The 22,483-nt window shown below is 43.2% G+C and overlaps 8 non-coding genes and 3 pseudogenes across 8 annotated transcripts; all 11 read left to right on the forward strand.

Moving 5' to 3' along the window:
- Positions 1-796: 796 nt before the first annotated feature.
- LOC137275266 (U2 spliceosomal RNA) lies at positions 797-989 on the forward strand. The gene has a single exon (XR_010956572.1). It is a non-coding gene; the product is annotated as a U2 spliceosomal RNA (small nuclear RNA).
- Positions 990-3,729: 2,740 nt separating this feature from the next.
- Positions 3,730-3,922, forward strand: LOC137274889 (U2 spliceosomal RNA). The gene has a single exon (XR_010956248.1). It is a non-coding gene; the product is annotated as a U2 spliceosomal RNA (small nuclear RNA).
- A 2,513-nt stretch (positions 3,923-6,435) lies between these two features.
- Positions 6,436-6,617, forward strand: LOC137274895 (U2 spliceosomal RNA; annotated as a pseudogene).
- Positions 6,618-7,601: 984 nt separating this feature from the next.
- Positions 7,602-7,746, forward strand: LOC137274942 (U2 spliceosomal RNA; annotated as a pseudogene).
- Positions 7,747-13,964: 6,218 nt separating this feature from the next.
- On the forward strand, positions 13,965-14,145 carry LOC137274864 (U2 spliceosomal RNA; annotated as a pseudogene).
- Positions 14,146-15,129: 984 nt separating this feature from the next.
- On the forward strand, positions 15,130-15,322 carry LOC137275267 (U2 spliceosomal RNA). Its single transcript, XR_010956573.1, has one exon. It is a non-coding gene; the product is annotated as a U2 spliceosomal RNA (small nuclear RNA).
- A 984-nt stretch (positions 15,323-16,306) lies between these two features.
- LOC137275268 (U2 spliceosomal RNA) lies at positions 16,307-16,499 on the forward strand. Its single transcript, XR_010956574.1, has one exon. It is a non-coding gene; the product is annotated as a U2 spliceosomal RNA (small nuclear RNA).
- Positions 16,500-17,483: 984 nt separating this feature from the next.
- Positions 17,484-17,676, forward strand: LOC137274805 (U2 spliceosomal RNA). Its single transcript, XR_010956194.1, has one exon. It is a non-coding gene; the product is annotated as a U2 spliceosomal RNA (small nuclear RNA).
- Positions 17,677-18,660: 984 nt separating this feature from the next.
- LOC137274806 (U2 spliceosomal RNA) lies at positions 18,661-18,853 on the forward strand. The gene has a single exon (XR_010956195.1). It is a non-coding gene; the product is annotated as a U2 spliceosomal RNA (small nuclear RNA).
- Positions 18,854-19,837: 984 nt separating this feature from the next.
- LOC137274807 (U2 spliceosomal RNA) lies at positions 19,838-20,030 on the forward strand. The gene has a single exon (XR_010956196.1). It is a non-coding gene; the product is annotated as a U2 spliceosomal RNA (small nuclear RNA).
- A 984-nt stretch (positions 20,031-21,014) lies between these two features.
- On the forward strand, positions 21,015-21,207 carry LOC137274808 (U2 spliceosomal RNA). The gene has a single exon (XR_010956197.1). It is a non-coding gene; the product is annotated as a U2 spliceosomal RNA (small nuclear RNA).
- Positions 21,208-22,483: the final 1,276 nt, after the last annotated feature.

Here is a 22,483-nt window from a genome sequence, read left to right on the forward strand (position 1 = left end):
CCAAGCCCCGGGAAGTTCCTCAAAGTGATTTATTTTCCACTTGCAGTTGTTTTGTGTCCCCGTATCCAAGGACGTCGGCCATGATGTCGCACGCCGGAAATTACGTCGTAGACAATCACACCCTCACAACCACATTCTGCCCCGTCGATAACACACGTCTTAAGCGCCAGCTAACCCTAGAAAGTGTTTTCAAGTGGTAAGGAAGTACCAGAAGCCTCGGCGCGTTTCTCCCGGGTCAGTTTACATTGAAATTTCAAAGTTTGTTTAACTTTCATTCCATTTCTTAATTAAAACAACATTTCTAACTAAAATTCACCTACCCTAACATTGTTTTGATACGTGAAATGTATTTAAGTTTAGTGGATTTAGTCCACGCGGTCAGTTGCTGTGTTCTTTTTTTCACGCTTGTCTGGGCGCGACTTTCTCAAAGTCGGGACTGCAGAAACTCTTCCAATTGCTGTCCCCACGCCTCGTTCATTAAGCGCCGATCCACAGGCTCATGGCCCTAGCTGCAGGACGTTTTTCCTACGTCGGCCCGACGTTTTAGCGCAAGCGCTGTTTCTTCAAAGAAATAAATAAGGTTATTTACACATTTTGCTGCCTTGACACAAATTGTCGTATTTCACCACAAAGAAGGTCATTTTGGCCGTGGCCCTCGCCCGTGGTCCGAAATTGCGTGTTTTCGTGCGTGTAATTTTGGAGGTGAATATTTTGAAAGAGGGAATGTAAATATCCAGCCCCTTAATGAGATGCTGTGGGTATAGAGGTATTTTGCCGGCGCAAGCCGACAACCGGCATCGCTTCTCGGCCTTTTGGCTAAGATCAAAGTGTAGTATCTGTTCTTATCAGCTTAATATCTGATACGTCTCCTATTGGAGACATCGATATTAAACTGATTTTTGCAACGGGATGAGGTGCCACGGAGCTTGCTCCGCCCTCATCACGGGTTGACCCGGTATTGCAGTACCTCCGGGAATGGCCCACCACTCATAATACAAATTAAAAAATAGAACCCTTAACTTAGCCCTCTCTTTTTCACATTTCATTTCACTTTTTTCATCTCACTTTGCGCCGTCCCCTCCCTTTTCGCGCGTCCGTTTCACTGGAGGCACCATGCAACCACAGCCAAACTGTAGAAATGGACCCATCCACTCAACCACATTGTACTCCGTCCAAACCAAGCCCCGGGAAGTTCCTCAAAGTGATTTATTTTCCACTTGCAGTTGTTTTGTGTCCCCGTATCCAAGGACGTCGGCCATGATGTCGCACGCCGGAAATTACGTCGTAGACAATCACACCCTCACAACCACATTCTGCCCCGTCGATAACACACGTCTTAAGCGCCAGCTAACCCTAGAAAGTGTTTTCAAGTGGTAAGGAAGTACCAGAAGCCTCGGCGCGTTTCTCCCGGGTCAGTTTACATTGAAATTTCAAAGTTTGTTTAACTTTCATTCCATTTCTTAATTAAAACAACATTTCTAACTAAAATTCACCTACCCTAACATTGTTTTGATACGTGAAATGTATTTAAGTTTAGTGGATTTAGTCCACGCGGTCAGTTGCTGTGTTCTTTTTTTCACGCTTGTCTGGGCGCGACTTTCTCAAAGTCGGGACTGCAGAAACTCTTCCAATTGCTGTCCCCACGCCTCGTTCATTAAGCGCCGATCCACAGGCTCATGGCCCTAGCTGCAGGACGTTTTTCCTACGTCGGCCCGACGTTTTAGCGCAAGCGCTGTTTCTTCAAAGAAATAAATAAGGTTATTTACACATTTTGCTGCCTTGACACAAATTGTCGTATTTCACCACAAAGAAGGTCATTTTGGCCGTGGCCCTCGCCCGTGGTCCGAAATTGCGTGTTTTCGTGCGTGTAATTTTGGAGGTGAATATTTTGAAAGAGGGAATGTAAATATCCAGCCCCTTAATGAGATGCTGTGGGTATAGAGGTATTTTGCCGGCGCAAGCCGACAACCGGCATCGCTTCTCGGCCTTTTGGCTAAGATCAAAGTGTAGTACTGCATCTTAGCCAAAAGTTTGCGACGGTCAGCTCTTGTGGAGACTTCACAGTCATTGTTGTTGATGTAACTGGTTTTTGATTTTACTGACTCTTCCTTCTACTTTCACCAGGTCTACGGGCGGGCATCACCTGTTTACAGGTGTGTGATCCTCAGTGGTCTCCCCCCATTTCGTAATCATGGCATTGGCTAATGCTGTCGACGTAGGTGAAATTCCGGAGCAGTACATCGACCAGGACTGTGTTTCAAGGACTGTTCGTGTTGACTCTCAACAGAAGAAGATATCCAGAGATGATATTTTACAGGTTCTGAAGAGTCATGTTCCATCTTTCAAGACCAGAGATATTGTGAGTATCTGGAATAGTGAGAGAGGAGGCCAGTTTTATGTCACATTTAAATCCACTAATCATGTTGACACGTTGAGGAACATTAAGGAACTTCGATATGGGAACAATATGTTGATGTTTTCGCCATATGGATCAGAGATTGTGGTACTTAGAGTACACTGGCTGCATGCCACAGTAAAACATTCGTTTTTGAAAAATTACTTTTCCAGGTTTGGTAAAGTTTTGGATGTGTTTTTTGAAACGAGATTAGTGGAAGGTGAAAGATTAGGAACAGGTATCAGATATGTGAAGTTGGAACTCGGTGAGGATGGATTACAGAATGTTCCCCATGTAGTCAACTTTGGAAAGAAGCAGACTATGCTAATTACAGCACCTGGGCGTCTTCCGTTGTGCCTACGATGTCACAAGTATGGACACATTCGCTCTATGTGCGAGGAGAACAGGACAAGAATAGTGGCAGAGGGAGAGCAGGCAACAGTACAGGGAACAGATACAGATAGTGTTTCAGTTCAACAGGAGTTAGTTCGTGAGCAGATGGAGGAGACAGTTCCTGAGGAAGTTAGTACTTTTGTTGATTCTTCAATGATGGATTCGCATGTGGAAACAGAGACTGAGACAGAGACAATGGAACCATTGGAGAGCAGTGCTAAGGAAGAAGAGATAGGCAAGTCAGGAAATGAGACAGAGATAGAAAAGCCATTAAAGAAGAGTGTAAAGGATGAAGAGACAGTAAAATCAAGTCGAGCTCAGAAAAGGAAACAGAGAAAGAAACACAGAGATAGTGAGAAGAAGCTGAAGGAAACAGTTTCAGGGGAGAGTTGTTCTCAGCTCAGCTGGGCAGATCAGATGTCAGAATCTGACATAGCCTTGGCAGCAGTGGTGGATGATGTTGTGGACACAGAGGGTCACACAGCTTCAGACTCTGTGGATGTTCAGAAGGAATCTGCATACTGGGATGTTAAGATAACTTTGAAGAACATTAAAGGCACGTCTAAAGTGGAAATTGAATCTGATGAGGAGTGTATTGATAGAATTGTACAGGAGTATCCAGTTGAAGAACAGGCTGCTGCGAGAGTAAATGCTCATGATATTATTCTGAAGACAGTCAACAGATATAAAGAGTCGTTTCCAGTTCCCGACGAATGGTCCACTATGTCATATTATTTTGGAGTGTATAAGCAGGTCTTTCTTGATGGAACTTTGTGCCCTCCATATCAAGTGGTCACCTTACTTGGAAACTCGAGTGACATCTCTCTGTCTTAGAGTATATGTTGTTAGAGCTGCCACCCTCAAACCTTTTGTGATATCTATTTTAAATTAGGGGGTGGTGTGCTACGTGCACTGTCTGCGCATGTAATTATTTCCAGGTATTAAATTTTATCAAAAAAAAAAAAAAAAAAAAAAAAGTATCTGTTCTTATCAGCTTAATATCTGATACGTCTCCTATTGGAGACATCGATATTAAACTGATTTTTGCAACGGGATGAGGTGCCACGGAGCTTGCTCCGCCCTCATCACGGGTTGACCCGGTATTGCAGTACCTCCGGGAATGGCCCACCACTCATAATACAAATTAAAAAATAGAACCCTTAACTTAGCCCTCTCTTTTTCACATTTCATTTCACTTTTTTCATCTCACTTTGCGCCGTCCCCTCCCTTTTCGCGCGTCCGTTTCACTGGAGGCACCATGCAACCACAGCCAAACTGTAGAAATGGACCCATCCACTCAACCACATTGTACTCCGTCCAAACCAAGCCCCGGGAAGTTCCTCAAAGTGATTTATTTTCCACTTGCAGTTGTTTTGTGTCCCCGTATCCAAGGACGTCGGCCATGATGTCGCACGCCGGAAATTACGTCGTAGACAATCACACCCTCACAACCACATTCTGCCCCGTCGATAACACACGTCTTAAGCGCCAGCTAACCCTAGAAAGTGTTTTCAAGTGGTAAGGAAGTACCAGAAGCCTCGGCGCGTTTCTCCCGGGTCAGTTTACATTGAAATTTCAAAGTTTGTTTAACTTTCATTCCATTTCTTAATTAAAACAACATTTCTAACTAAAATTCACCTACCCTAACATTGTTTTGATACGTGAAATGTATTTAAGTTTAGTGGATTTAGTCCACGCGGTCAGTTGCTGTGTTCTTTTTTTCACGCTTGTCTGGGCGCGACTTTCTCAAAGTCGGGACTGCAGAAACTCTTCCAATTGCTGTCCCCACGCCTCGTTCATTAAGCGCCGATCCACAGGCTCATGGCCCTAGCTGCAGGACGTTTTTCCTACGTCGGCCCGACGTTTTAGCGCAAGCGCTGTTTCTTCAAAGAAATAAATAAGGTTATTTACACATTTTGCTGCCTTGACACAAATTGTCGTATTTCACCACAAAGAAGGTCATTTTGGCCGTGGCCCTCGCCCGTGGTCCGAAATTGCGTGTTTTCGTGCGTGTAATTTTGGAGGTGAATATTTTGAAAGAGGGAATGTAAATATCCAGCCCCTTAATGAGATGCTGTGGGTATAGAGGTATTTTGCCGGCGCAAGCCGACAACCGGCATCGCTTCTCGGCCTTTTGGCTAAGATCAAAGTGTGAGTGTCTTAGTCTGAGAAGTGATCATCTCCAGATGGAGTGCTGAGTATTATTGTTTCCATGTTTGCTGACTAATTTTGTCCTCTTGCAGATCTACGGGTTGGCATCACTTCTAGCAAGTGTGTGGCCTTAAGTGGTCTCCACCCTTTTGTTATGGCTTTGGCTACTGCAGTGGACGCTGGAGATATTCCAGACAGGTACATTGATAGTGGATATGCATCACGTACAGTCAGAGTGGATTCCCAGCAGCGGAAGGTATCTAAGGAGGATTTGATACAGGTGTTGAAGGGGAATATTCCTTCTTTTCGGTCCCAAGATTGTGTTGGGATATGGAATACCGAGAAATCTGGACAATACTTTGTGACTTTCAAGACCAGTGATCAGGCTGAGACTTTACGGAGGATCAAAATTCTGGAATATGGAAACAATGTGCTTTACTTTTCTCACTATGGAGCCCAGGTTGTTGTGCTAAGGATACATTGGCTGCATGCAACTGTGAAGAATGAGTTTCTCAAGGATTACTTTTCTAGATTCGGAAAGGTGATTGATGTCCAGTGGGAAACAAGATCAGTGGAAGGAGTATCAATGATAACTGGTGTTAGATATGTGAAGGTCGAGCTTGAGGATGGTGGATTGGAGAAGATACCCCATGTTGTCAATTTCGGGAAGAAACAGACAATATTAATCACGGCTCCGGGAAGATTGCCACTGTGTCTTCGTTGCCATACTTACGGTCATGTACGAGCGATGTGTAAGGAGAAGGCTGTGAAACAGGAACAACTGAGTATAGCAGAGAATGTGGAAGAAGCGCCAGAAAAGGATACTGACTCAGAGGGTACTATGGAAACAGTTGAATCAGATACGGATGTGGAATTTTTGTCGGAATCTAACAAGGACCAGGAGAGGAAACGGAAACAGGAGACTGTTTTACAGAGCAAGACAGATCAGAAGACAGAAAAGAGGACAAAGACTTCTTTGTTTTCTCCACCTTTGTCGTGGGCGGAACAGACATCACAGTCAGATGAGGTTTTAGCAGCTATCACAGACACATCTTCAAAATACAGTGACATGAGGGTTAGGATTCAAAGGGTCAAGGGAGGTAACAACAGGATTGAGTTTAATGAAGAGACAATGATGCAGGTTTTGAAGGATTGTCCAAAGGAAGAACACAGTCAAAGATGGATTAAAACGCAGGCGACTCTATTGAGAGTGGTTCAGAAATATAAACACTTATTTCCTTTGCCGAAAGACAGGAACTCTTTGGACTTCAATATGGAAGTACATGTGCCTTCGATTTTAGAAGGAACTGTGTTAGAACCATACAATGTGCAAGCATTGTAAAGTCATTGACAGTCTCACATTTACCATCAATTCTTTTCTGAATTCTTTAGTGTCTAACTGTTAGCACTACCACTTCACGCTCTGTGATAACCATTTTAATAACGAGGTGGTAGTGTATTTGCACTGTCTGCGATTGTACAATTGTTTGGATAGTAAATTTATCAAAAAGAAAAAAAAAAGTATCTGTTCTTATCAGCTTAATATCTGATACGTCTCCTATTGGAGACATCGATATTAAACTGATTTTTGCAACGGGATGAGGTGCCACGGAGCTTGCTCCGCCCTCATCACGGGTTGACCCGGTATTGCAGTACCTCCGGGAATGGCCCACCACTCATAATACAAATTAAAAAATAGAACCCTTAACTTAGCCCTCTCTTTTTCACATTTCATTTCACTTTTTTCATCTCACTTTGCGCCGTCCCCTCCCTTTTCGCGCGTCCGTTTCACTGGAGGCACCATGCAACCACAGCCAAACTGTAGAAATGGACCCATCCACTCAACCACATTGTACTCCGTCCAAACCAAGCCCCGGGAAGTTCCTCAAAGTGATTTATTTTCCACTTGCAGTTGTTTTGTGTCCCCGTATCCAAGGACGTCGGCCATGATGTCGCACGCCGGAAATTACGTCGTAGACAATCACACCCTCACAACCACATTCTGCCCCGTCGATAACACACGTCTTAAGCGCCAGCTAACCCTAGAAAGTGTTTTCAAGTGGTAAGGAAGTACCAGAAGCCTCGGCGCGTTTCTCCCGGGTCAGTTTACATTGAAATTTCAAAGTTTGTTTAACTTTCATTCCATTTCTTAATTAAAACAACATTTCTAACTAAAATTCACCTACCCTAACATTGTTTTGATACGTGAAATGTATTTAAGTTTAGTGGATTTAGTCCACGCGGTCAGTTGCTGTGTTCTTTTTTTCACGCTTGTCTGGGCGCGACTTTCTCAAAGTCGGGACTGCAGAAACTCTTCCAATTGCTGTCCCCACGCCTCGTTCATTAAGCGCCGATCCACAGGCTCATGGCCCTAGCTGCAGGACGTTTTTCCTACGTCGGCCCGACGTTTTAGCGCAAGCGCTGTTTCTTCAAAGAAATAAATAAGGTTATTTACACATTTTGCTGCCTTGACACAAATTGTCGTATTTCACCACAAAGAAGGTCATTTTGGCCGTGGCCCTCGCCCGTGGTCCGAAATTGCGTGTTTTCGTGCGTGTAATTTTGGAGGTGAATATTTTGAAAGAGGGAATGTAAATATCCAGCCCCTTAATGAGATGCTGTGGGTATAGAGGTATTTTGCCGGCGCAAGCCGACAACCGGCATCGCTTCTCGGCCTTTTGGCTAAGATCAAAGTGTAGTATCTGGGCCAAGGATATCGGTGAGATTGTGCATTCCTAGTGACTTTGTTGTATTCATCTGTTGACTTGTTTTCCTGATTTGCAGATCTACGGGTGGGCATCAGCTTTCATCAGCTGTGTGACCTTCGGGTCTCCCCCCATTTGTTTCCACGTCATGGCGTACCAAGCGGCAACTATTGCTCCTGCGGTCCCACAACGTTTCCTGGACAAGAAGAGATGTGACTCTACGATTCGCATAAAGTCAACGGTACGTAATTTTGACCGGGAAAACATTTTCGATATTCTCAGGAATGCCACTCATAATTCAATTCAAGCCCGGGAAATACTTTCCATTTGGAAAACGGAGACTTCGGGAGTGTGGTTTGTCACCTTCAAACATGAGAATAGGGCAAGATTGATGCTGACGGTTGGGTCAATAGTGTATAGAGATATTAGAATTGACTTCACCCCTTATGATAGAGAAGTAATTGATCTTCGTATTCACTGGATTCATGGTGTCGTGTCGAGCCAGTTCTTGGAATCTTACTTCTCTCGTTACGGCAAAGTCTTGTCTGTGTCGCATGAAACTGCTATAGTGGGTGGGTCTCCAATACAAACAGGAGTCAGAATTGTACAGTTGCAGCTGGATGCTGGTAAGGCTGATACTGTTCCCTACATAGTTCGTTTGGGAGACCGGATGTCTATGCTGGTCACGGCACCAGGTCGGCTCCCTGTGTGCCTCAGGTGCTATCACCTGGGACATACGAGGCCAGATTGTCCTAAGAGCTTTGCAAATAGAAAACGCAATGAGGAGGCAGAACCAGCTATGGCCCCACCCCCGGACTCTGGAGAGCAGATACCAGGGGATGTTCAGGGTGAGTCTATAGAGATGGAGGAGGAAAGTAGTCGGGAGGACACAGTGAACAATGAGGGGCTGACTATAGACAGTGGGGATGATGGTGAGACTGTGCAAAAACCAGGATCTTATGCTGCAGCTGCAGCTGTATCGCCATTAAATTATGGAACTGTAGACAATATGGGTTCACAAGATGGGGTGGATGACATTATTTCACGAGTGGACTCTCAGAATTGGTCAGATGTGAGGCCTAAGCGTGGGTCAAGATCAAAGGCAAAGGGAGGCACGGTTGGGAAAAAGCAGCGCATTTCCTCGATCCCTAAGGGAGTGGCAGACGCTGCGGCGGCCGCAGTAGATCGGTCACCGTCGGCTTCCCGCCGTGTGTCAATTCCTGACAACACTGACCCACCCTAATTCGCTAAAGATTACATGTCGTCCTAAGTTAATGACCTTGCAATGTCCATCACAAACGAGTTAGCACAATGTATAAAACTTTGACGCCCAGGTTCTCCCTGTACGGGGAGTGTAAGTTTGATATTTACTGGATGATTTTCTCGTGTATTAGCGCTAGTTTTGCTGTGGATCCTTTTAACAGGTTGTTCTTTCTTTATGGAACTGAGTATAATGAAATCTATTGCATTATGGGTAATTGTTTAGCATGCTGCTTCTTGCCCCTACTGTATTCGAGTATTGCTCATTTGCATATTGTACGGAAAAATGTTCATACATCAAAAGCAGTGTTTCTAATGTTTCTTTTTTATTTACAGTGTTTCATTAGCTGGGGTAAGTTAACTTTTGGTGAATGCTTTTTGTGTGTATTGAGAATTATTAATTTTCGTTTCTGTAAAAATATAGTGTCAGTTACGTTCTTTGAATGTAACGGTATGACATTTTGGTTTATTTTCTTGTACATGTATGTTGATGTTTTATGCATGATCCGTTCTTTGCTATGTTCAGATTTTGTATATATATGGGTAGTGTGGTTGCTCCTGATTTATTTGGGCAGTTTTGTCGCCATTTGCTGTTGGCATTGGCTGATGAGAAGAGTTATCTGCCTGAGAGCATTATGGGTAATTTTGTACTACTTTAATTTGGGTTTTCCATGTACTTGGGTGTTGCTAATTTGCATATTGTTCGAAAACGATTCTAAATTAAATCTGCATGTACATATTTTCCCGTATAAATTTACTATGTACTTAAGCCTTATTTGTGGCATGCTTTATGAGTGTTTAGGTGTATATTTAGACTTATTTTGTGTATATTTATCTAAACTTATGTGTGTGTGTGTGTTATTTTGTATACGTCATGGTTTCGTGTTATTGCTCACTTTGCAACCTCTCTTAGCTATTGTCTGCATTACGCTTTCATGTATGGTATGTGTTAATATTGTTCAATGCAATCAAACTGTATTTATCCATATTATTTTCTTAAATATGAGTCAGGCTTCGGCGGGTTGTTTTCAAAGAGGTGTTGTACTTAGTTTTGTAATGCTCTTTGCATGCGTGTTTGATGATGCATTGTGGGTAATTTCTATTTATATTGGATACAGAGGATGTTATATTTTTGTGTGCCTAATTTGCATATTATGGCGAGATGACTATAGAATTTATACATTTGATTTATATCATAATGTAATCAGAGGATGCGTATTCAATTTGTGGTTTATACATATTTTATATGAACTTTTATATATACCTCATCATGTACAGCTTCCTATCAATAAATTGTAATGGACTATTAGATGATACTACTAAATTAAATATATTATCTCATACTTTTGCTAATGATGCCATCGATTTCTTATTTCTTCAGGAGACTCATGTGTATAATTTATCAATTGCTAAAACGTATGAACATAGATTTAATGGGAAAGCCTTTTGGAGTTTTGGGAGTAATTTTAGTCGGGGTGTTGCTTTTATTGTTTCATCTAGAGTTAATTACATTGTAGATTTCTTTTATTATGATATTGAGGGTAGGTTTTTAGTTGTTGATTTAACAATAAATGGATATAATGTGCGATTTTTAAATATGTATGCACCTAATGTTCCTGTTGATAGGGCTAATTTCTTTCATAGCGTTGCTAAATTTTTGGTTACAAATAGGCGTATTGTTCTGGGGGGTGATTTTAATTGTGTTACTAACGTTCAGTTAGATAAAATAGGTGGTAGGCGGGATGCTCAAATTGGGGCAAACATTATTAAGCAATGGGTCTCCGATTTCTCTCTTTTCGATGTCTATCGCTCTCAGTTTCCTGGCAAAGTGGCGGTATCTTGGCGTAATACAGCCGGCGTCGGGTCCCGTCTTGACCGGTTCTATATTTCCTCTTCTCTGCGCTCTACTGTTGTATCTGCAGATATTTCTCCATGTAGTTTTTCTGACCATGATTATGTGTCGTTTAAGCTGAAAGATTTTGCCGGCATTAGTTATGGTTTGGGTTATTTTAAATGTAATAATTCATTATTAAATGATTCTTTTAAGGCCTTATTTGCGGGCTTTTGTTTAAATCATATTCCCCCCTTAGAGTCCATAACTTTGGATTGGTGGGATGCCTTTAAGGTTGAAATTGTGTCCTTTTTGAAGTTATTTGGGTCAGTTCAAAAATCACAGCGGGCATCCCTTCGTAATGATTTAGTCAGTCAATATAAAACATTATGCCGTGCTGAATCTTTACATCCTGGACTGTATACAGACCAAATTGCGGCTGTTAAAAAACAATTAAAGGATTTGGAAATACTGGAATTTAATGGTCATTTAGTTCGATCTAAGGCTAAAGACCTTGAAATTGGTGAAAGGCCTTCCAGTTATTTTCTGCGCAAGGAAACTCAGAGAGGTACGAAAAAATCTATCAGTTCAATTTTAGACTCTCAAGGCCGTAAAGTAACAACCTCTCGTGAAATCATGGGCGTTTTTGTTGATTTTTATAGCGAACTCTTTGGCTATGAGCCTATTGATGATGAAATTTGTGAACGTTTCCTTGCTGATTTACCGGCGCTTCATTCGGCTGATTCGGCTTCACTGGAAGGGGACATAACTCGTGATGAAATTCTAAAGACCCTTAAGGCTATGGAGAATAATAAATCTCCCGGTCCGGATGGGCTTACTAAGGAGTTTTATGTGTCTACTTTTGATGTACTTGGTGATGTGCTTCTCCGTGTCTTTCAGCTGTCTTTTCAAGAACAATCTCTTCCTAATTCTTCTAAAACTTCTTATATTTCTCTTATATGTAAGGATGTTAATAATGCTGATAATGTTCGTAACTGGCGTCCTATTTCTTTATTAAATGTTGATGTCAAAATTGTATCTAAATTATTATGCACACGTTTAGGCAATGTTATAGGAAGTATTGTGCATATGGATCAAACCTGTGCTGTACCTGGTCGCTCTATTCATGACAATTGTCATCTAATTCGTAATGTGCTAGATTATGTAGATCAAAAAGATTTACCTTGTGCTTTTATTAGTTTGGATCAAGAGAAAGCCTTTGATAGGGTTTCTCATCAGTTTATGTTTAGAGTACTGGACCGTTTTGGCTTTGGTCCAAAATTTCAAAAATGGGTCAAAATTTTGTATACGGACATATCTAGTGCGGTAATAATAAATCAGCACATTTCACAGCCGTTTTCTATAACGAGGTCTGTCCGGCAGGGGTGTGGTTTATCTCCGTCCCTGTATGTCTTAGCATTAGAGCCTCTGTTAATGTATATTCGGAAAAAAACTGAAATTGTTGGTGTCAAATTACCAGGTACTGATGATTCGGCAAAAATATCTGCATTTGCTGATGATGGACTGGGATTTTGTACCACAGATGCTTCTATTGGACAACTTTTAGAATCATATCATCTTTTTAGCAAGGCGTCTGGCTCCAAATTAAATCTTAACAAAACTCACGGCATTTTCGTTGGTAAATGGCGTAATAGATCAGACCACCCTTTCGGTATTTCTTGGATTGAGCATTCTAAAATAGTTGGAATTATGACAGGTAGAAATGTCAATGCGGACGATCAATTCCATCCTATACTATCTAAATTTCGAAGTGTTTTAAATGGTGCTAAAGGACGCTCTATTTCTATTTTTGGCAAAACTATTGTGTGCAATGTCATGGCTTTGTCTAAGTTGTGGTACCGAGGGGCGGTATCACCCTATTCAAAACATTATGTCGAACTCTTTCAGAGGGAGACTTTTCGGTTTATTTGGAATTCCACAGCTGAGCCTATTCGGAGGTCTGTTTGTTATAAATCAACTTTAGACGGGGGGATGGGTGTTGTACACATCCAGTCTAAATTGCAGTCTTTCTATCTTAAGCATATTCAAAATCTGTTTCATTCCTCAGCTAAGTGGACCTTTTTTGCGAAATACTGGTTAGGGATGTCCTTACGTCACTATTGTCCCTCACTTTCTTCTTTACTATTCCCACACTCTGAGACGATGTCGGCTTTCTATCAGGGTTGTTTTTTAGCTGTCAAACGTTTTGAGGCTGTTCATTCGGATTTCCTGATAGATATGTTTCAATTTACTACGAAACAATTTTATGAAGCACTCATAAAATCAATTGTGGAAAATAAAGTTGAAACGTTGTATCCACGTATTCCTTTCCGGCTTGTTTGGCTTAATTTGCATAATCACTTCGTGGATTCACTTTCTAAATCAGTTAATTACCGTCTCATCTATGATTCTCTCCCCTTAGGGTATACTCTCTATACTCGGGGAATGTCTGTCACTCCAAACTGTCCACTCTGTCGTATAGCAATAGAAACTTCTGATCATCTCTTCATCTATTGCTCGTGTGTTGAGGTTTTGTGGGATATCGTTTTCCAGTGGTTAGATCAATTGTCATTTGGTTTATTAAAACGATCTAACGAAGTTATTCGATTTAACTTGGTTCCCAAAATTCCAAATTCCTATCAAAAATCAATGTGCATCTATCTTTTAACTTTGGCAAAATACACTATTTGGCTGGTTCGAAATTCTAACAAATTTGAGCACTCAAAATTAAATGGAAATGATATCATGTTACGTTTTTTGTCTGTCCTTAGGACACGTATCAGGGTCGACTTCTATCGCTTATCTTTTACTGTTTTCTCTAACTATTGGCTGTCTACTTCAATATTTTGTTCAGTCGATGGCAATCATAAATTATCTTTCAATTTGTAAATTTTGATATACTGTTTACTGCTGTTTTATCAAACTGTAATTTAGTGTAATAATTCTGTATAATTGCCATGTTTGTGCCGTAGCCGTAGTCGGCATTTGTTAAATCATGTACATGGGAATGTGTGTACTTGTCCCGTGTCTATTGAATTATTATGTGCATGTGTAAATATGGTGATATGTTATACAAATATGTAAAAATGGTAACTTTCTATTTCGTTCATGCTCTTCCTCTGTAGTTTATTTTATTGTTAATGCTGCAGGGCTCAACTCTTTCCTGTGATAATTTTAGGCCGCCCTGCAGCAACCGCGCTGTCCGCGTGTGTTAAAATTAAATTTGTAAATAAATTTTATCAAAAAGAAAAAAGTATCTGTTCTTATCAGCTTAATATCTGATACGTCTCCTATTGGAGACATCGATATTAAACTGATTTTTGCAACGGGATGAGGTGCCACGGAGCTTGCTCCGCCCTCATCACGGGTTGACCCGGTATTGCAGTACCTCCGGGAATGGCCCACCACTCATAATACAAATTAAAAAATAGAACCCTTAACTTAGCCCTCTCTTTTTCACATTTCATTTCACTTTTTTCATCTCACTTTGCGCCGTCCCCTCCCTTTTCGCGCGTCCGTTTCACTGGAGGCACCATGCAACCACAGCCAAACTGTAGAAATGGACCCATCCACTCAACCACATTGTACTCCGTCCAAACCAAGCCCCGGGAAGTTCCTCAAAGTGATTTATTTTCCACTTGCAGTTGTTTTGTGTCCCCGTATCCAAGGACGTCGGCCATGATGTCGCACGCCGGAAATTACGTCGTAGACAATCACACCCTCACAACCACATTCTGCCCCGTCGATAACACACGTCTTAAGCGCCAGCTAACCCTAGAAAGTGTTTTCAAGTGGTAAGGAAGTACCAGAAGCCTCGGCGCGTTTCTCCCGGGTCAGTTTACATTGAAATTTCAAAGTTTGTTTAACTTTCATTCCATTTCTTAATTAAAACAACATTTCTAACTAAAATTCACCTACCCTAACATTGTTTTGATACGTGAAATGTATTTAAGTTTAGTGGATTTAGTCCACGCGGTCAGTTGCTGTGTTCTTTTTTTCACGCTTGTCTGGGCGCGACTTTCTCAAAGTCGGGACTGCAGAAACTCTTCCAATTGCTGTCCCCACGCCTCGTTCATTAAGCGCCGATCCACAGGCTCATGGCCCTAGCTGCAGGACGTTTTTCCTACGTCGGCCCGACGTTTTAGCGCAAGCGCTGTTTCTTCAAAGAAATAAATAAGGTTATTTACACATTTTGCTGCCTTGACACAAATTGTCGTATTTCACCACAAAGAAGGTCATTTTGGCCGTGGCCCTCGCCCGTGGTCCGAAATTGCGTGTTTTCGTGCGTGTAATTTTGGAGGTGAATATTTTGAAAGAGGGAATGTAAATATCCAGCCCCTTAATGAGATGCTGTGGGTATAGAGGTATTTTGCCGGCGCAAGCCGACAACCGGCATCGCTTCTCGGCCTTTTGGCTAAGATCAAAGTGTAGTATCTGTTCTTATCAGCTTAATATCTGATACGTCTCCTATTGGAGACATCGATATTAAACTGATTTTTGCAACGGGATGAGGTGCCACGGAGCTTGCTCCGCCCTCATCACGGGTTGACCCGGTATTGCAGTACCTCCGGGAATGGCCCACCACTCATAATACAAATTAAAAAATAGAACCCTTAACTTAGCCCTCTCTTTTTCACATTTCATTTCACTTTTTTCATCTCACTTTGCGCCGTCCCCTCCCTTTTCGCGCGTCCGTTTCACTGGAGGCACCATGCAACCACAGCCAAACTGTAGAAATGGACCCATCCACTCAACCACATTGTACTCCGTCCAAACCAAGCCCCGGGAAGTTCCTCAAAGTGATTTATTTTCCACTTGCAGTTGTTTTGTGTCCCCGTATCCAAGGACGTCGGCCATGATGTCGCACGCCGGAAATTACGTCGTAGACAATCACACCCTCACAACCACATTCTGCCCCGTCGATAACACACGTCTTAAGCGCCAGCTAACCCTAGAAAGTGTTTTCAAGTGGTAAGGAAGTACCAGAAGCCTCGGCGCGTTTCTCCCGGGTCAGTTTACATTGAAATTTCAAAGTTTGTTTAACTTTCATTCCATTTCTTAATTAAAACAACATTTCTAACTAAAATTCACCTACCCTAACATTGTTTTGATACGTGAAATGTATTTAAGTTTAGTGGATTTAGTCCACGCGGTCAGTTGCTGTGTTCTTTTTTTCACGCTTGTCTGGGCGCGACTTTCTCAAAGTCGGGACTGCAGAAACTCTTCCAATTGCTGTCCCCACGCCTCGTTCATTAAGCGCCGATCCACAGGCTCATGGCCCTAGCTGCAGGACGTTTTTCCTACGTCGGCCCGACGTTTTAGCGCAAGCGCTGTTTCTTCAAAGAAATAAATAAGGTTATTTACACATTTTGCTGCCTTGACACAAATTGTCGTATTTCACCACAAAGAAGGTCATTTTGGCCGTGGCCCTCGCCCGTGGTCCGAAATTGCGTGTTTTCGTGCGTGTAATTTTGGAGGTGAATATTTTGAAAGAGGGAATGTAAATATCCAGCCCCTTAATGAGATGCTGTGGGTATAGAGGTATTTTGCCGGCGCAAGCCGACAACCGGCATCGCTTCTCGGCCTTTTGGCTAAGATCAAAGTGTAGTATCTGTTCTTATCAGCTTAATATCTGATACGTCTCCTATTGGAGACATCGATATTAAACTGATTTTTGCAACGGGATGAGGTGCCACGGAGCTTGCTCCGCCCTCATCACGGGTTGACCCGGTATTGCAGTACCTCCGGGAATGGCCCACCACTCATAATACAAATTAAAAAATAGAACCCTTAACTTAGCCCTCTCTTTTTCACATTTCATTTCACTTTTTTCATCTCACTTTGCGCCGTCCCCTCCCTTTTCGCGCGTCCGTTTCACTGGAGGCACCATGCAACCACAGCCAAACTGTAGAAATGGACCCATCCACTCAACCACATTGTACTCCGTCCAAACCAAGCCCCGGGAAGTTCCTCAAAGTGATTTATTTTCCACTTGCAGTTGTTTTGTGTCCCCGTATCCAAGGACGTCGGCCATGATGTCGCACGCCGGAAATTACGTCGTAGACAATCACACCCTCACAACCACATTCTGCCCCGTCGATAACACACGTCTTAAGCGCCAGCTAACCCTAGAAAGTGTTTTCAAGTGGTAAGGAAGTACCAGAAGCCTCGGCGCGTTTCTCCCGGGTCAGTTTACATTGAAATTTCAAAGTTTGTTTAACTTTCATTCCATTTCTTAATTAAAACAACATTTCTAACTAAAATTCACCTACCCTAACATTGTTTTGATACGTGAAATGTATTTAAGTTTAGTGGATTTAGTCCACGCGGTCAGTTGCTGTGTTCTTTTTTTCACGCTTGTCTGGGCGCGACTTTCTCAAAGTCGGGACTGCAGAAACTCTTCCAATTGCTGTCCCCACGCCTCGTTCATTAAGCGCCGATCCACAGGCTCATGGCCCTAGCTGCAGGACGTTTTTCCTACGTCGGCCCGACGTTTTAGCGCAAGCGCTGTTTCTTCAAAGAAATAAATAAGGTTATTTACACATTTTGCTGCCTTGACACAAATTGTCGTATTTCACCACAAAGAAGGTCATTTTGGCCGTGGCCCTCGCCCGTGGTCCGAAATTGCGTGTTTTCGTGCGTGTAATTTTGGAGGTGAATATTTTGAAAGAGGGAATGTAAATATCCAGCCCCTTAATGAGATGCTGTGGGTATAGAGGTATTTTGCCGGCGCAAGCCGACAACCGGCATCGCTTCTCGGCCTTTTGGCTAAGATCAAAGTGTAGTATCTGTTCTTATCAGCTTAATATCTGATACGTCTCCTATTGGAGACATCGATATTAAACTGATTTTTGCAACGGGATGAGGTGCCACGGAGCTTGCTCCGCCCTCATCACGGGTTGACCCGGTATTGCAGTACCTCCGGGAATGGCCCACCACTCATAATACAAATTAAAAAATAGAACCCTTAACTTAGCCCTCTCTTTTTCACATTTCATTTCACTTTTTTCATCTCACTTTGCGCCGTCCCCTCCCTTTTCGCGCGTCCGTTTCACTGGAGGCACCATGCAACCACAGCCAAACTGTAGAAATGGACCCATCCACTCAACCACATTGTACTCCGTCCAAACCAAGCCCCGGGAAGTTCCTCAAAGTGATTTATTTTCCACTTGCAGTTGTTTTGTGTCCCCGTATCCAAGGACGTCGGCCATGATGTCGCACGCCGGAAATTACGTCGTAGACAATCACACCCTCACAACCACATTCTGCCCCGTCGATAACACACGTCTTAAGCGCCAGCTAACCCTAGAAAGTGTTTTCAAGTGGTAAGGAAGTACCAGAAGCCTCGGCGCGTTTCTCCCGGGTCAGTTTACATTGAAATTTCAAAGTTTGTTTAACTTTCATTCCATTTCTTAATTAAAACAACATTTCTAACTAAAATTCACCTACCCTAACATTGTTTTGATACGTGAAATGTATTTAAGTTTAGTGGATTTAGTCCACGCGGTCAGTTGCTGTGTTCTTTTTTTCACGCTTGTCTGGGCGCGACTTTCTCAAAGTCGGGACTGCAGAAACTCTTCCAATTGCTGTCCCCACGCCTCGTTCATTAAGCGCCGATCCACAGGCTCATGGCCCTAGCTGCAGGACGTTTTTCCTACGTCGGCCCGACGTTTTAGCGCAAGCGCTGTTTCTTCAAAGAAATAAATAAGGTTATTTACACATTTTGCTGCCTTGACACAAATTGTCGTATTTCACCACAAAGAAGGTCATTTTGGCCGTGGCCCTCGCCCGTGGTCCGAAATTGCGTGTTTTCGTGCGTGTAATTTTGGAGGTGAATATTTTGAAAGAGGGAATGTAAATATCCAGCCCCTTAATGAGATGCTGTGGGTATAGAGGTATTTTGCCGGCGCAAGCCGACAACCGGCATCGCTTCTCGGCCTTTTGGCTAAGATCAAAGTGTAGTATCTGTTCTTATCAGCTTAATATCTGATACGTCTCCTATTGGAGACATCGATATTAAACTGATTTTTGCAACGGGATGAGGTGCCACGGAGCTTGCTCCGCCCTCATCACGGGTTGACCCGGTATTGCAGTACCTCCGGGAATGGCCCACCACTCATAATACAAATTAAAAAATAGAACCCTTAACTTAGCCCTCTCTTTTTCACATTTCATTTCACTTTTTTCATCTCACTTTGCGCCGTCCCCTCCCTTTTCGCGCGTCCGTTTCACTGGAGGCACCATGCAACCACAGCCAAACTGTAGAAATGGACCCATCCACTCAACCACATTGTACTCCGTCCAAACCAAGCCCCGGGAAGTTCCTCAAAGTGATTTATTTTCCACTTGCAGTTGTTTTGTGTCCCCGTATCCAAGGACGTCGGCCATGATGTCGCACGCCGGAAATTACGTCGTAGACAATCACACCCTCACAACCACATTCTGCCCCGTCGATAACACACGTCTTAAGCGCCAGCTAACCCTAGAAAGTGTTTTCAAGTGGTAAGGAAGTACCAGAAGCCTCGGCGCGTTTCTCCCGGGTCAGTTTACATTGAAATTTCAAAGTTTGTTTAACTTTCATTCCATTTCTTAATTAAAACAACATTTCTAACTAAAATTCACCTACCCTAACATTGTTTTGATACGTGAAATGTATTTAAGTTTAGTGGATTTAGTCCACGCGGTCAGTTGCTGTGTTCTTTTTTTCACGCTTGTCTGGGCGCGACTTTCTCAAAGTCGGGACTGCAGAAACTCTTCCAATTGCTGTCCCCACGCCTCGTTCATTAAGCGCCGATCCACAGGCTCATGGCCCTAGCTGCAGGACGTTTTTCCTACGTCGGCCCGACGTTTTAGCGCAAGCGCTGTTTCTTCAAAGAAATAAATAAGGTTATTTACACATTTTGCTGCCTTGACACAAATTGTCGTATTTCACCACAAAGAAGGTCATTTTGGCCGTGGCCCTCGCCCGTGGTCCGAAATTGCGTGTTTTCGTGCGTGTAATTTTGGAGGTGAATATTTTGAAAGAGGGAATGTAAATATCCAGCCCCTTAATGAGATGCTGTGGGTATAGAGGTATTTTGCCGGCGCAAGCCGACAACCGGCATCGCTTCTCGGCCTTTTGGCTAAGATCAAAGTGTAGTATCTGTTCTTATCAGCTTAATATCTGATACGTCTCCTATTGGAGACATCGATATTAAACTGATTTTTGCAACGGGATGAGGTGCCACGGAGCTTGCTCCGCCCTCATCACGGGTTGACCCGGTATTGCAGTACCTCCGGGAATGGCCCACCACTCATAATACAAATTAAAAAATAGAACCCTTAACTTAGCCCTCTCTTTTTCACATTTCATTTCACTTTTTTCATCTCACTTTGCGCCGTCCCCTCCCTTTTCGCGCGTCCGTTTCACTGGAGGCACCATGCAACCACAGCCAAACTGTAGAAATGGACCCATCCACTCAACCACATTGTACTCCGTCCAAACCAAGCCCCGGGAAGTTCCTCAAAGTGATTTATTTTCCACTTGCAGTTGTTTTGTGTCCCCGTATCCAAGGACGTCGGCCATGATGTCGCACGCCGGAAATTACGTCGTAGACAATCACACCCTCACAACCACATTCTGCCCCGTCGATAACACACGTCTTAAGCGCCAGCTAACCCTAGAAAGTGTTTTCAAGTGGTAAGGAAGTACCAGAAGCCTCGGCGCGTTTCTCCCGGGTCAGTTTACATTGAAATTTCAAAGTTTGTTTAACTTTCATTCCATTTCTTAATTAAAACAACATTTCTAACTAAAATTCACCTACCCTAACATTGTTTTGATACGTGAAATGTATTTAAGTTTAGTGGATTTAGTCCACGCGGTCAGTTGCTGTGTTCTTTTTTTCACGCTTGTCTGGGCGCGACTTTCTCAAAGTCGGGACTGCAGAAACTCTTCCAATTGCTGTCCCCACGCCTCGTTCATTAAGCGCCGATCCACAGGCTCATGGCCCTAGCTGCAGGACGTTTTTCCTACGTCGGCCCGACGTTTTAGCGCAAGCGCTGTTTCTTCAAAGAAATAAATAAGGTTATTTACACATTTTGCTGCCTTGACACAAATTGTCGTATTTCACCACAAAGAAGGTCATTTTGGCCGTGGCCCTCGCCCGTGGTCCGAAATTGCGTGTTTTCGTGCGTGTAATTTTGGAGGTGAATATTTTGAAAGAGGGAATGTAAATATCCAGCCCCTTAATGAGATGCTGTGGGTATAGAGGTATTTTGCCGGCGCAAGCCGACAACCGGCATCGCTTCTCGGCCTTTTGGCTAAGATCAAAGTGTAGTATCTGTTCTTATCAGCTTAATATCTGATACGTCTCCTATTGGAGACATCGATATTAAACTGATTTTTGCAACGGGATGAGGTGCCACGGAGCTTGCTCCGCCCTCATCACGGGTTGACCCGGTATTGCAGTACCTCCGGGAATGGCCCACCACTCATAATACAAATTAAAAAATAGAACCCTTAACTTAGCCCTCTCTTTTTCACATTTCATTTCACTTTTTTCATCTCACTTTGCGCCGTCCCCTCCCTTTTCGCGCGTCCGTTTCACTGGAGGCACCATGCAACCACAGCCAAACTGTAGAAATGGACCCATCCACTCAACCACATTGTACTCCGTCCAAACCAAGCCCCGGGAAGTTCCTCAAAGTGATTTATTTTCCACTTGCAGTTGTTTTGTGTCCCCGTATCCAAGGACGTCGGCCATGATGTCGCACGCCGGAAATTACGTCGTAGACAATCACACCCTCACAACCACATTCTGCCCCGTCGATAACACACGTCTTAAGCGCCAGCTAACCCTAGAAAGTGTTTTCAAGTGGTAAGGAAGTACCAGAAGCCTCGGCGCGTTTCTCCCGGGTCAGTTTACATTGAAATTTCAAAGTTTGTTTAACTTTCATTCCATTTCTTAATTAAAACAACATTTCTAACTAAAATTCACCTACCCTAACATTGTTTTGATACGTGAAATGTATTTAAGTTTAGTGGATTTAGTCCACGCGGTCAGTTGCTGTGTTCTTTTTTTCACGCTTGTCTGGGCGCGACTTTCTCAAAGTCGGGACTGCAGAAACTCTTCCAATTGCTGTCCCCACGCCTCGTTCATTAAGCGCCGATCCACAGGCTCATGGCCCTAGCTGCAGGACGTTTTTCCTACGTCGGCCCGACGTTTTAGCGCAAGCGCTGTTTCTTCAAAGAAATAAATAAGGTTATTTACACATTTTGCTGCCTTGACACAAATTGTCGTATTTCACCACAAAGAAGGTCATTTTGGCCGTGGCCCTCGCCCGTGGTCCGAAATTGCGTGTTTTCGTGCGTGTAATTTTGGAGGTGAATATTTTGAAAGAGGGAATGTAAATATCCAGCCCCTTAATGAGATGCTGTGGGTATAGAGGTATTTTGCCGGCGCAAGCCGACAACCGGCATCGCTTCTCGGCCTTTTGGCTGTCAATCAAAGTGCTTTACTTACTATTGATTGGTGGAAGTGGTCTTATTCTCACTCTTTGAGGGTGTGTTTTGTCTTGCTTGTTTGTCATTTCTTGCTTGCTTTGTATATTGCTACATGTAACCTTCCTTTTTGCAGGTCTACGGTGGGGCATCAATTGCTCAAGCAGTTGTGTGACCTTCGGGTCTCCCCCCATTTTTTCTTCACCATGGCCTTTCGAGGAGCTGTTATCGCCCCTCCCATTGCAAGTGACTTCTATGATGCTGCTGCT

The sequence above is a fragment of the Haliotis asinina genome, chromosome 2 (assembly GCF_037392515.1).
Source record: "Haliotis asinina isolate JCU_RB_2024 chromosome 2, JCU_Hal_asi_v2, whole genome shotgun sequence".
In the NCBI taxonomy this organism is placed as follows: domain Eukaryota; kingdom Metazoa; phylum Mollusca; class Gastropoda; order Lepetellida; family Haliotidae; genus Haliotis; species Haliotis asinina.